Source organism: Chrysochloris asiatica, unplaced genomic scaffold, assembly GCF_000296735.1.
Source record: "Chrysochloris asiatica unplaced genomic scaffold, ChrAsi1.0 scaffold00022, whole genome shotgun sequence".
Lineage (NCBI taxonomy): Eukaryota > Metazoa > Chordata > Mammalia > Afrosoricida > Chrysochloridae > Chrysochloris > Chrysochloris asiatica.
In genome coordinates, this window is record NW_006408540.1 from 27,628,304 (window position 1) to 27,642,082 (window position 13,779).

Below are 13,779 nucleotides of genomic sequence, written 5' to 3' on the forward strand. Positions count from 1 at the left end.
CTAATTTTAAACCATTCAGTGTTCCATTGTTCTGTTCAAACAACTGCCTCTTGATCTATGTACAAGTTCCTCATGATCACAATGAATTATTCTGGAATACTCATTCTCTGCAATGTTGTCCATAGCTTGTCATGATCCACACAATGAAAAGCCTTGGCTTAGTCAATAAAGCACAGGTAGATATCTTTCTGGTATTCTCTGCTTTCAACCAAGATCCAGCAGACATCAGCAATGAGAACCCTCATTCCCTGTCCTCTTCTGAATCTGGCTTGCACCTCTTGAAGTTCCCTGTTAATGTATTGTTCTAGCCATTTTCTTATTATCTTTAGCAAAATTCTACTTGCACACAACATTAATGATAGTGTCTGATGATTTCTATATTCTGTTAGGTCACCTCTCTTTGTAATGGGCACAAATATGACCCTAGTATACTTAGTGGTAAAATTTAGATTATGTCTCATAATCTTGTGATTTTTATTAATATCCTTCTTTGTGTCTACACATTGACTTCAGCAATTTTGCCCCATCAGCATCATCTATCACAGATCCAGCACATTTGAGGCACACGTCAATACTCTGCACATATGAGACCCAATTAAATGGGACAGTGCTTGTTCAGTGGTAGAATTCTTGCCTTCCATGTGGGAGAGCTGCGTTCTGTTCTCAGCCAATGCCTCTCATTAGTGTCACTATCCACCAGTGGAGGCTTGGATATTGGTATGATATTGAACAGATTGCAGTAGAACTTTCAGATTAAGAAGGACCAGGAAGAAAGACCTGGCATTCTACTTCCAAAAGCCACCTGATGAAAACCCTATAGACCACAAAGGCACATTGTGTGATCTGCAACTGACTGTGTATATGACACAGGAAGGGACAGCATTTGTTCCATTGTGAATGGGATCACCATGAGGTAGAGGTTAACATAATAGCAGATAACAACAAAATAAGTGTACAGCTGTAGAAATATCATTGACAATTACAAAATTTCACACTTTGTTTTAGGCATATCAAATTCCAAATATTTGTTTGTACTTATCCTATAACTTGGTTAATTTTAGAAACTAGATTTGAGGGTTAATTATGTGGATAGATTGGATTACTATTAATTCCAACCTGGATATTTAATAATTTTATGTTCTGAATTTTGTTAGCCCCATACATCTCTCAATATATTTAGATTTTTTCCTCTCTTCTCTTCAGCTTTCTTCTGTACATCAGTAAGTAATTAAGAATTAAATGCTTTTTCAATTCATATGGTTTCATATAATGAAGAACTAAAATAACACTAACCTAAATAGAGGAGTCCTGGTGAGGTGCTGCAGGATAATGCACTAGACTGCAAGGTTGATTTGAACCTCAAGGTGTTGGTTCTAATCCACCAGCCACTCCTTGGAAACCTTACACAGGGTCCAAATGAGATGGAACTGACTTGATGGCACTAACAACAACAAATAGATAGAACTTTATTTTTCACACATAAAAATTAGGATACAGAGTGTTCAGTGCTGGTGTTGGGCTTTGAATTTGTCTGGAACTCAGGCTGCTTTGAGATTCCCATGATGTTATCCCTAGAACACAGTCTTCTCCATCCTGGTCTACACTGCTGTTTTAGCCTTCACATCCATATTCACACAGGAGGGAACAAGTGGGCTGCACTGACATTTAAGGCATATCTTGGAAGTTATTCACACCATCTCTCTTCATATCCACTGATCAGTTAGCTGCAGGAGAAGCTAAAAAATGCTACCCATCCCACTTTTGTCCCCATCTAACCATATGCTCAACTTAAACTTGAAAATTTCTATTATTGATAGTAGAAACCTAAAATGCCTATTGGAACATACATTAAAGACTCAAATATTATAAATAGACAGAAAGGTATTTTTATAAGAATATCGTATTTCCTACTCTATAGCAGAGCAAGGCAGATATAATTTTCAGATGTCAATGAGTTTTATTCAATAAATATTTATTGTTTGCTTGCTTTGAATTACTGTTTAACTTGTATTTACTGCTTAGTTTTGTTAAGGTCTACTTAATCTAGACCTGGAGTCCTCATATGGTGCTGTTGGATAAGGAGTGAACTGATAACTGAAAGGTTGGCAGTTCAAAGCCACCAATCACTGGAGGAAATCCTATGCAGGGTCAGTAGGAGTCAGAACTGACTCTATGGCATTTAACAACAACATCAACAACCTAGAATGTAGATGGTTATAGTTTTATCAGTTAAACCTGTTTGAAGTGAGCAGGTTAATTCCTGATTCCCCATTTCCACACCTGAAAATGGATATGTTGTTGTGATGTGCTGTCAAGTTGATTTTGATACATAACAACCCTACAGGACAGAGAACTGTCCCACAGAGTTTCCTAGAATGTAATCTTTATGGGAACAGATTGCCAGATCTTTTATCCTGTGACGCTATTGGTAGATTGAAACCAGTGACCTTTCAATTAGCAGCTGAGAGCTTAATTGTTGAGCCAGCATGAATCCTTGAAAGTGGATATAATTGTTGTTTGTTATTGCTCTGTGGAAGGAATAATTTCTGACTCATAATGACCCTAAGTTTCTAAGCTCTGGTAGCATAGTGGTTACGAATCAGTCTGCTAACCTCAAGGTTGGCAGTTCGAAACTACTAGTCATCCCTCGGGAGAAAGATGAGGCTTTCTGCTCCCATAAAGATTTACAGCCTCAGAAACCCTGTGCAGTGTCACTATGAGTCGGAACTGACTCCATGGTACTTAACAACAACAAGTTTCTAAGACTGTAAATCTTTATGGGAGTAGAAAACCTCACCTTTCTCCTGAGCAGTGACTGGTAGATTCGAACTGTTGACCTTGTGGTTAGCAGACTAAGCATAACCCGGCCAAATGATTGGAAGAGACCTATACTTGTGACCATTCCAAAGAGAGGTGACCCAATGGAATGTGGAAATCATTGGCCAATTTCATTAATATCACATGCAAATAAAATTTTACTTACGATAATTAAAAAATAGTTGCAACATTACACTGACAAGGAACTGCCAAAGTTTCAAGGTGGATTCAGACAAGGATGTGGATCATTGCTGATGTCAGATTGTTCTTGGCTGAAAGAAGAAAATACCAGAAAGATATTTACCTGTGCTTTATTGACTATGCAAAGACTTTTGACTGGATCATGACAAGCTATGAACCACATTGCAGACTATGAGTTTTCCAGAACACTTAATTATGCTCATGAGGAACTTGTACATAGACCAAGAGGCAGTCGTTTGAACAGAACAAGGGACACTGAATGGTTTAAAATCAAGAAAGGTGTGTGCTATGGTTGCATTTCTTCAACATACCTATTCAATCTCTATGGTGAGCAAATAATCCATGAAGCTGGATTGTAGGAAGAAGAACATGGCATCACTATTGGATTAAAAGCCGCTGATATGCAGATGATACAACCTTCCTTGTTGAAAACAAAGAGGACTTAAAATACTTGCTGATGAAAAAAAAAAGACCACAGCCTTCAGTGTGGTTTGCACTTCAATATAAAGGAAAAAAAAAAAAAAAATCCTTACCACTGGTGAAATAAATAACAGCATGATAAATGGAGAAAATACAGATGTTGTCAAAGACTTCATTTTGCTTGTATCGATCATCAACTTTCATGGCAGCAGCAGTCAAGAAATCAAGCGACATATTGTACTAGGCAAACCTGTTGCACAAGTTCTATTCAAAGTGTTCAAGAGCGAATATATCATTTTGAAGACTAAAGTGCACCTGATGCAAGCCATGGTATTTTCAGCAGCCTCATGAATGAGAAAGCTGGACAGTGAATAAGGAAGACTGGAGAAGAAATGATGCATTTAAGTTATGGTATTGGAGAAGAATATTAAAATTAATATGGACTTCTAGAAGAACAAACAAATCTGTGTTAGAAAAACACAGCCAGAATGCTTCATAGAAACCAAATTGGCTAGATTTCATCTCCCATACTTCAGACCTATTGTCAGAAGGGATCAGTCCCTGAAGAATTATATCATGCTAGGTAAAGTGGAAGGTCTGATAAAAAGAGGAAGACTCCTATCACTATAGACTGGTGCAATTACAGTATCAATGGGTTTAACAATGATTGTGAGAATGGCAAAGGACCGGGCAACATTTTGTACTGTCATGTATGGGGTAGTTATGGGTCAGAACCAACTCATTAGTACCTAAAACAACGCAATCCTGCAACAATAGTCTTCTGTAGATTGAGACATAGTCTGAACGGATAAAGGAGGGTGGAAAAAAGGCTTATGTGTTTGACTGCCTTGTAGATATTGGTTTCTCCTGCCTACTATTGTAAAATAGACTTTCATGTGTGATAGAAATGGATATTGGGAATTGTGATTGCAGAAAATGTATAGGCCCATCATCACCCTATAATTTATTGGAATTTCTAAAAGGAGAGTTAGACTTTGTCTAGAGAAATAGCTTCTTTTCAAGCTTTGTAGAATGTGGAGACTTAAGTGGAATCCTGAGCCCCACCCAGAACCATCTGACTTGGAAAATTTGCATTTGAAAAGACATGCAGACCAACAAAGAACTGCTGGAAGAAGAGAAGGTACTTAATGAAAGAAAGATTTGCAGAAAAAAAAAAAAAGACTGTTTGAGTTTCAAGTAAACTGTTTGCTTTGGAGGCATCAAGGCAAGAAAAGTCAGTCCATCAGGGAAAACGCCTTTCTAAGACAAAGTTAAAGGTAACCCACAAGCAGTCTAGTATGCTTACTGGTAAGTGGGGGAAATGCGGCAATGAAGAAATGGGCTGAGTTTGTACATGTTCTATTGGCACCCATTGGCTTTAAGATGAGCTAGACTAGAGAAAGGACTGTCTGGTCTGAAGTTTAGGGAGTTTGTGAACTTCTGAACCCATGGAAAAGTGAAGAGACCAAAGGAGGATCTGAAGTGCCTGGAGGTATGTGAACTCCCAAACTTGCAGCTGGTATCCATTTAACCTAGCTTAGTTAGCTATGTCTGAACTGATCTGAACCTGATCAGATGAAAATAAAAATGTTTGATATTGTGAGCAAGTGTAAGTTGCTACATTGATGAACTGAATGTTTGCTTATGGATTTACGTTCTCAAAATTCCAACTACAATGGAAGATGCTTCATATCCAGGAAAGTATTTGTGTCCTCAGTGTACTGGTTGATAGGGATGGGGAATTTAGACATTGGCTATTAAAAATGAGGTTGTTGTTGTTGTTTTTGTTGTTGTTAAGTGCTGTCGAGTTGGTTCCAACCCATAGCGACCCTGAACAGGGTTTCCAAGGCTGTAAATCTTTACAGGAGCAGAAAGCCTCATCTTTCTCCCACGGAGCAGCTGGTAGTTTCGAACTGCTGACCTTGCGGTTCACAGCCCGATTCATAACCACTATGCTACCAGAGCCCCTTAAATGAGGTAGTGTGGATATAAAGACATGAAATGGCTGACTTACAACTTTTCATGGATGTTCTTAGTTTCAGAATGAGGCAGGTAAGGTAGAATCCCCATTGAATAGTTTTCCTCTTTTCCAGATGGGTTTGGTGAAAGGGGGTGGGGGTGATGCTGATAGGATTTTATGATTCTGTTGTGAGAAACTATTATCAGAATTAATTGTGATTGTCAAATTGAAACTGTAGAAGTTGTGTAACTAAAAGGAGGTAGGAGTTAATCTTTCAACTCAGAAAGAGATGATCTAGGACCATCAAGAATGAAGAACATGAGTGGAGCATGAAATCTCTACTTAGAACAGTGGTGACAGTAGAGACAGTGGCAGAGGCGGTGGCTTGGGGAGACAGAGCAGCTGTTTCTCTGTCTCTGTCTCTCTGTCTCATATAATACTATGTGCCTGTGGGCAGGAGGCTGGGTTGCAGAACATGCCCTTTGAACATTTAAATGAATATATTTTTGTTTTGTATGTGTGCATCAAATATTTTTGCTTTGTTCGTTTGTGAAATATATGAAGTAAATGGGGCGCCACAAGGAAGAAATAGGATAACTGTTGTTGCAGGGAGGGGATTGTAATCTGAGATGAAACAATGTGTATGATTTGTTGAACATAGGGTTGATGATCACAATAAAAAGTTAAGAAAACCTAAAAAGACACAGTTATTTTTAAAAATGTTTTATTGTGAATAATGTGATAGTTTACATGGAAGAACATTAGTTTTACCTTCATTCTATCATATATCGTTTCATTGCCATGGTTACAATCCCCTCCATGCATCATCAACCAACCAAAGGGTATATCCTGCAAGCCTACCATCCCCTGGTCGTCAGCACACAGCCCCTCTCCCTCTCTGGATCTCAAGTCCCCAGATGCTCCATCTCTCCACGTCATCTTCTCTGCCTCCATCTCAGGCATCACTGCTCTCTGGGTAGGGTACCACTCTCCGCTCTTCTCCATTGATAGTCCTAGGGACCTCCTCTCCTAGACTGGAAAGTTAATCGCTCCCCTCCTTGCTATAAAACGAAAAGACACAGTTTTGAGAACTTTGAATATAAGGATGATAGTTTAATTGAGAAAGAAATGAAGAATTATGGAAGATCTTTTGAGTATATAATATGTGACTAAAAAAAGGTAGAATAAATGAATTAAAGAACATAGAAAAGTGCATGGGCATGAGTTAGCATCTATTTTAATATTTTGCTGTAGACATTGATCATTAAAATGCTAGATGGCTAATCAAAGTTTAGGAATATTGAATTGCCCACATGCCATTTTTCAAGCAATGTGTTCAAGAGGAAATCATTAAGGTGATAAACTTTCTCCCATATTAGCAGGAGGACACCAATGCTGTTCCACTATCTTAGGTTATATGAGTTGTTCCTGAGCCAAGCCTCTTTCACATTCTCCCTATTCTGTGATTCAGGTCTGGTTTCTTCTTGCTTATTTCCACCCCATCTCTGATTATAATTTCCTGGTCATTTGTTCCTGACTTTGATTTATGGTCTACTGCTTCTTCGCATAGCTTGTAATTAATCCTTTTGTTCTAGGCTAAATGAAGTCAGACTTGCTAACAGATTATTTCAAAATTTTTGACTTAGCCAAAGACGTTGTTTCATCGATGTTAATGTGGTGGGATAAAACAGTTCCAGTCTGTAAGCCCCAGATCAACATATTGACAAATATCTAGAAATATGTGAAAACAGTGAGAAAAATAGCTTAAGTGTATGTTATAGCTCAAATAGAACAGTGAGTCATGATCTGTATGATATCTATATGATTAGTAGTTATAATGGTTAGAGTTGTGTATCTACTTGGTTAAGCCAGGATTTCCAGAGGTGTAACATTTGGGATATGATTATTCCCATGGTGGTGAAACCTAATACAGTTATAGTTAACTCTATGATGAATGTCTATGAGTAGCCAGTCTATTGAAATGATGCTTCCTTGTGGGGGTGTGCTGTTCCCAATATAATGGACACACAGGAGGGACACTTTCTTCCTTTCACAGGGGACCTGGGACTCGACTCTCTCTCTCTCTCTCCCTCTCTCTCTCTCTATATATATATTTATATATATGTACACTATATACACACGCACACACGGAGTCCTGGTGTGGTACTGTGGGTTAATGCGCTGGACTGCAAAATCAGTTTGAACCACAGGTTGGCAGTTCAAGTTCACCAGCCACTCCTCTCAGAAACCCTATCTAAGGTCACTGTGGGTCAGAACTGACTCAACAGCATGTAACAACAACAAAAACATTATACACACACACACACACACACACACACATATGTTTCACTGATTTTGCTTCTCTGGAAAGTCCAGCCTAAGACATATAGTATGGAGAGAAGGGGTTCAAAAAAAACACCATCATAAGAATTAGTTTTTTAACTAATTGGTCCTCAAGTCTGAATAAATTTAAGGTACCTCTACTTCATAGGAATTGGCCTTGGGTTAATTTTGAGTTCTGTCCTCCTGTCCCCTTGTGGAGTCATAGGAAGTCAATCATGATCCCCATATAGTTGGCATCAGGAGTTGAATTCATTGCAATGGCTCCAAGTTCATGGAAGCACTTAGTTTTATAAGAGAAAGAACAAATGGGGCATGGGATAAAATTCTTAAGCAGAAGGGAGACCCTCAGTTTCTGGAGTTGGCTGGTGCTGATGATGACAGGATGGTTATAAAGGTTGGGCCTACTGGTATCTACTCTGCAAGAGGCCCACGGCCATCTACATATGAATAGGGTTAGTCCAAGGTAGAAGAAAATATTTAACTTGAGTGTTTTTTAGAGGTTTATGTGTTTGACTGCCTTATGGATAATGGTTTCTCCAGTCTATTTTTGGACAGTAGACGTACAGCCTATACTTGACTGGATTTGCTAAAAGGGGAGTTAAAGTTGCTTGGAAATATAGGATTCTTGCTTTAAGCCTTTGTAGACTATGGGACCTCAGGTAGCATCCTGAGACCCAAGAGTTGGTAAATTTGCATTTGAAAAGACAAGCAGAGCAACCCAGAACTGCTGGGAGAACAGAAGAATCATGATGGAAAGAAAGCAGAGAAAAATCTGACAGTTTGGCATTTTGAATTTTGGAGGAATCAAAGCAAGGAAAACTGGCCCATCACAGAAAAGTCACTTCTAGGACTGAAAGTTGAAAGGAACTGGGAGCCATATGTTCATTGGTGACCACCTGGTCACCAATGTGAGTGGACTGGGGAAATACAGCAATGAAGACATGACTGAGTTTGGATATGATCTATTGACACCTGTTAACCTTGAGCTATGAGGAAAAGGAAGACTGGCTGGTCTGAAATTTGTAGAGTTATGTGAATTCCTGAGCCCACAAACACTGATCTAGTCCATGGATACTAGAGATGAGAGTGAAAGGGCCAGCTGCTGTGAAGTACAGGAGTGTGTGTAAACTCCTAAACTTACAGCTGGTACCCATTTGACCTAGCTTGGATGGCTAAGTCTGAGCTTTCCAGAACCTGACCACATAGAGACAAAGATATTTGATACACTGAGTAAGTATCAATTGCTATAATTTGATGAACTGGGCTTTTGCTTATGAATTCAGTTTCTCAAAATTCCATTTGGAATGGAAGATTCTTCACGTCAAGGAACATGCTTGTCTCCTCAGTGACTAGATTAATAGGGGTAAGCAATTTAGACATTGGCTATCAAAAATGGGAGGCTGTGGCACTATGGGTTAAAGTGCTTGACTGCAAGATCAGTTTGAACTACAGTGTCAGGAGTTCAAGCTCAGCAGCTACTCCTCAGAAACCCGATACAGGGCCACTATGAATCAGAATCTACTCAACGACACTTAACAACAATACAGACATGAAGTGGCTGGCCTACAAGCTTTCATGGGTGTGCTTAGTTTTAGAATGAGGGGTCAAGAGAGAATTCCCACTGAATACTTTTCTTCTTTTCCAGACGGATCTGGTAAAAGGTGGTAGGGAATGATGCAAACAGTATTTTATTATTTCAATTGTCAGTAATTGTTAGTAGAATTAATTGTGATTCTCAAAACTATAATTGTAGAAGATGTGTAACTAAAAGAAGGGCATAATTATCTTTCATTTCAGGAGCCAACAATTCCAGTACCATTATTAAGGAAGAACATGAGTGAAGTATGAGATCCCTGCCTGGAAAGGCAGTTATAGGAGACACAGTTGCAGAAGTGGTGTCATGGAGAGACGTATCCACTTCAGACTCTAGGCCTGTAGGCTGACCAAAGCTGTGCGCCTGTGGGCAGGAGGGTGGTTTATAGAATGGGTGCGTCAGACATTTAAATGAATACATATTTTTTGTTTAGTTTTGTTTTATATGCATGCATCATAGTCTCAGGAGACACCACAGCCAATTGGCATAACATAGTTCACAAAGTAGTAGGTAAGTGTCGTCTAGTTAGTTCTGACTCCATGACTGTAAATATTAGCTTTTAGAAGAAAGCCTCATCTTTCTTCCTTGGAGTAGCTGGGTAGACTTTCTGTTTGCAGTTCAATATTTATCATACAAAACATCATGCTCCCTCTCAAGAATTATACACGTGAACATCACTAATCTTAATTAAAGTAAAATATACTAAAAGCAATATTAATCATATAAAAATGAAAAAAAAAAAAAACCACTAAGAGATTTCTTTTTATTTTACCTTGATATACCAACAAACAGACTGTTTTAACTCAAAATAGTCTATTATAACACTCAAAATGTCTTCTAAAAGAAAGGCAATGCTAGGAAAATTATTACTCAAAACATATGTTTATGGTTCAGTATAAAGAAACCCACTAGTCTTTTTTGTTGTTGTTTAGTGCTTTTCTCCAAAGTTGGATAAAACATTCCAACAGCTTAATCAGTGATTACAAATTCTGAGCTCAACTTTCCATTCCCAAACAGTGAGTCTGGAAGCTATAAACATTGTAACTTATGCCTGGGGAGTGTTGAATGTTCCAGTAATGTACATTACCCTGGAAAATCCAGGGTTAGTTTTCAATGTTTCAGTAACTTGCTGTTTCCACAATTACTCCTCAAGTTAACAGAATGTCTTCAGGGCTTTGGTTGGCACTTTGCCTGTTGCCTGGCAGAGCTCATATCATGTTCTTAGAGTTGACATTTTGAAATAAAGTTTTTTATGGAGTTAAGAACTTATTTTATTCTTTTTGTGACCTTTTTGGAATAAAGGAGCAAAACTGTAGTGTAACATGTAAGCATGTAAGATTTTTAAAATTGTTTTTTTTAAAAAACAGTTGATATATCTTTATTTGCATCTTAGAGGAGGAGAGGCAGGACTGCTTATTTAGGCTTATTGAGGTAGTAATTTTAAATTCACATTATCATTTTAATGACCAAATCAGGGGAAGAAAGATGGTAAGGTTTATGAATGGAAATAATGGGAGTAGATAGGAAGAAAGATCCTAGTCAAATTCTTCAGGGACACTTATTTGGTAATGTTTTATTAGTTTTACTTCTGTTGCTGTTGTTGCTAAATACTGTCAAGCCAGTTCTAGTTCATAGTGACCAGTATAGGAATTCCAAGGAGCTGGTGGGTTTGAACTGCTGACCTTGTGTTTGACAGTCCAGTGCTGATCCAACGGTGCCACACCAGGAGTCCTTATAGTAAAGTATAATGGGTTTCACATTGGGCTACTAACTACAAAGTCAACAGTTTGTATCTACCAGCCACTCCATGGGAGAAAGATGAGGCTTTCTGTTCCCATAAAGATTTACAGCCTCAGAAACCCTATATAGGGTTGATATGAATCGGAACCAACTTGATGTCACATAACACCACACACACCATAGGAAATGAAATGATATTAACAACATTGTAAATTGCTAAGAGACTATCTTGGAGGTTAAGTGCTTGATGTTAGGTGCTGTTCAGTCAGTTCTGAGTCATGGTAACTTTCTTACAGCAACAGGAAACACTGCCTAGTCCTGCTTCACCCTCATAATCATTGCTATGTTTGAGCCCATTGTTGTAACCACTGTGCCAGTCCATCTCATTGAAGATCTTCCAGTTTTTTTGAGGACCCTCTGCTTTACCAAGCATGATGTACTCCAGGGATTGGTCACTCCTGATAACGTCTCCAAAGTTCATGAGATGAAATCTCATTTTGGTCATTTAAAAAGAGAATTCAGGCTATATGTCTTCCAAGACAGATTTTCTTTTTTTTTATTCTGGTAGTCCATAGCAGACTCAAAATTCTTCACCTACCCCATAAATCAAAGGCTTTAATTCTTCCTACTCTTCCTTACTCATTTTCAATCTTTCACATGTATATGAAATTGCATTTGAGAATACCATGCCTTGTTCAGGTGCACCGTCTTCATCAAAGTGACATTTTTTACCCTTGTTGTTGTTGTTGTTAAGTGCCGTTGAGTTGGTTCCGACCCATAGCGACCCTGTACAGGGTTTCCGAGGGTGTAAATCTTTACGTGAGTAGAAAGCCTCATCTTTCTCCCGCGGAGTGGCTGGTAGTTTCGAACCGCTGACCTTAAGGTTCACAGCCCGATTCGTAACCACTACACTACCAGAGATACTTTAAAAAGGTCTTTCACAGCAATTTTACCCACTGCAATATGTCACTTGATTTCTTGACTGCTACTGACATTAGCACTGATTCTGGAATAAAATCCTTAACAACTTCAATTTTGTCTTCATTTATTATGATATTGTTTTTGTGTTTTATTTATGTTGAGGTGTAACCCATACTGAAGTTTGTACTGATTTTTATCAATAAGTGCTTTTAATTCTCTTAGCTTTCAACAAGAAAGTTGGTCATCTTTATATCACTGATTATTAATAAGCCTTCCTCCAATCCTGATATTATTTTCTTTATATAGTCCAGCTTCTTGAATTATTTGTTAAGCATACAGATTGAATAAGTATGGTAAAAGGACATACACCCCTAATGCATACCATTCCTGATTTCTAGGAGTGTAGTTGACATTTAACAGCTGTTGTTGTTGCTAGATGATGTTCAGTCAGCTCTATAAAAAAGATCCTCAAACTGGGTCAGTAAATGTACAACAGAATGAAACACCACTTGGTCCTGTGTCATCTTCACAATTGTTGTTATGCTTGAGTCCATTGATGCTGCCACTGTCTATCCATTTCCTTGGGAATCTTTCCCTTTCTGGCCTTCCCTCCATTTTATTAAGCATGATGTACTTCTTCAAGCACTAGTGCCGCCTAATATAAGTTGATGATACTGTTCATTGATTTCTGCATTCTATTGGGTCACCTCTCTACAGAATGGGCACAGATAATCATCTCTTCCAATTGGTTGGCCAGACAACTGGCTTCCAAATTTCTTAGTGTGGGTGCATGAGCATTTCAAGTGCTGCATCAGTTTCTTGAAAGATTTATACTTTATTCTGTCAATTCCTGGAGCCTTGTGTTTTGTCAATACCTTCAGAGCTGCTTGTACTTTCTTCATCAAACATTACATTTTGGTACAGTGACTCTGTATACTACCTCCATTTTCTTTTCATGCTTTCTGCATCGTTCAATATTTTACCCATGGAATCCTTCAATATTGCAAATTGGGGCTGGAATTTTTTCTCCAGTTATTTCAGCTTTAGCAATGCTGAATGTGGTCTTCCCTTTAGTTTTTCTAACTACAGGTTGTTGCTTTCACTTCTCTATGGTCACGTGCAAGTTCTAGAGGTTCTTCTGATATCGTTGTTGGTCTTTTCTTTCTTTCCTGCTCGTTTAATGACTTTTTGCTTTCATTCCACCACTCTTCTGGTTTTTAGTCATTAGTGACTAATGCATCAGCTATGTCCCTTAGATGGTCTCTAAATTCAGGTGGGATAGATTCAAGGTCATATTTTGGCTCTCATGGACCTGTTTTAATATTTTTTCAGCTTCATCCTGAACTTGTGTGTGAGACGATGATTAGTTTTGGCTATAATAATGAGTTTTTCTACCATCTCTTCCCACAGATGTTATCAATTAAATTCCTGAGTGTTCCATCTGGTGAGGGTCCTATGTTTAATAAGGTATTTTCAGTGAATAACTCATTGGTCTTGCAAGATTCTATTTTTCAGTCACCAGAATAAGATCATATTTTCCTACTACTGACTCTCCCTCTTTGTTCCCAACCTCTGCATTGCAATTACCAGTAATTTTTCAATATATCTTGATTGCATGTTTGATCAATTCCAAACTGAAAGGGTTGATAGAATTATTCAGTTGCATCATCACTGGCTATAGTGGTTGTTATGTAAATTTCAATAATAATGGTATTAACTGGTCTATCTTATAGGCTTATGGATATTATCCTATCACAGACAACACTGTAATCAAGATAGAACT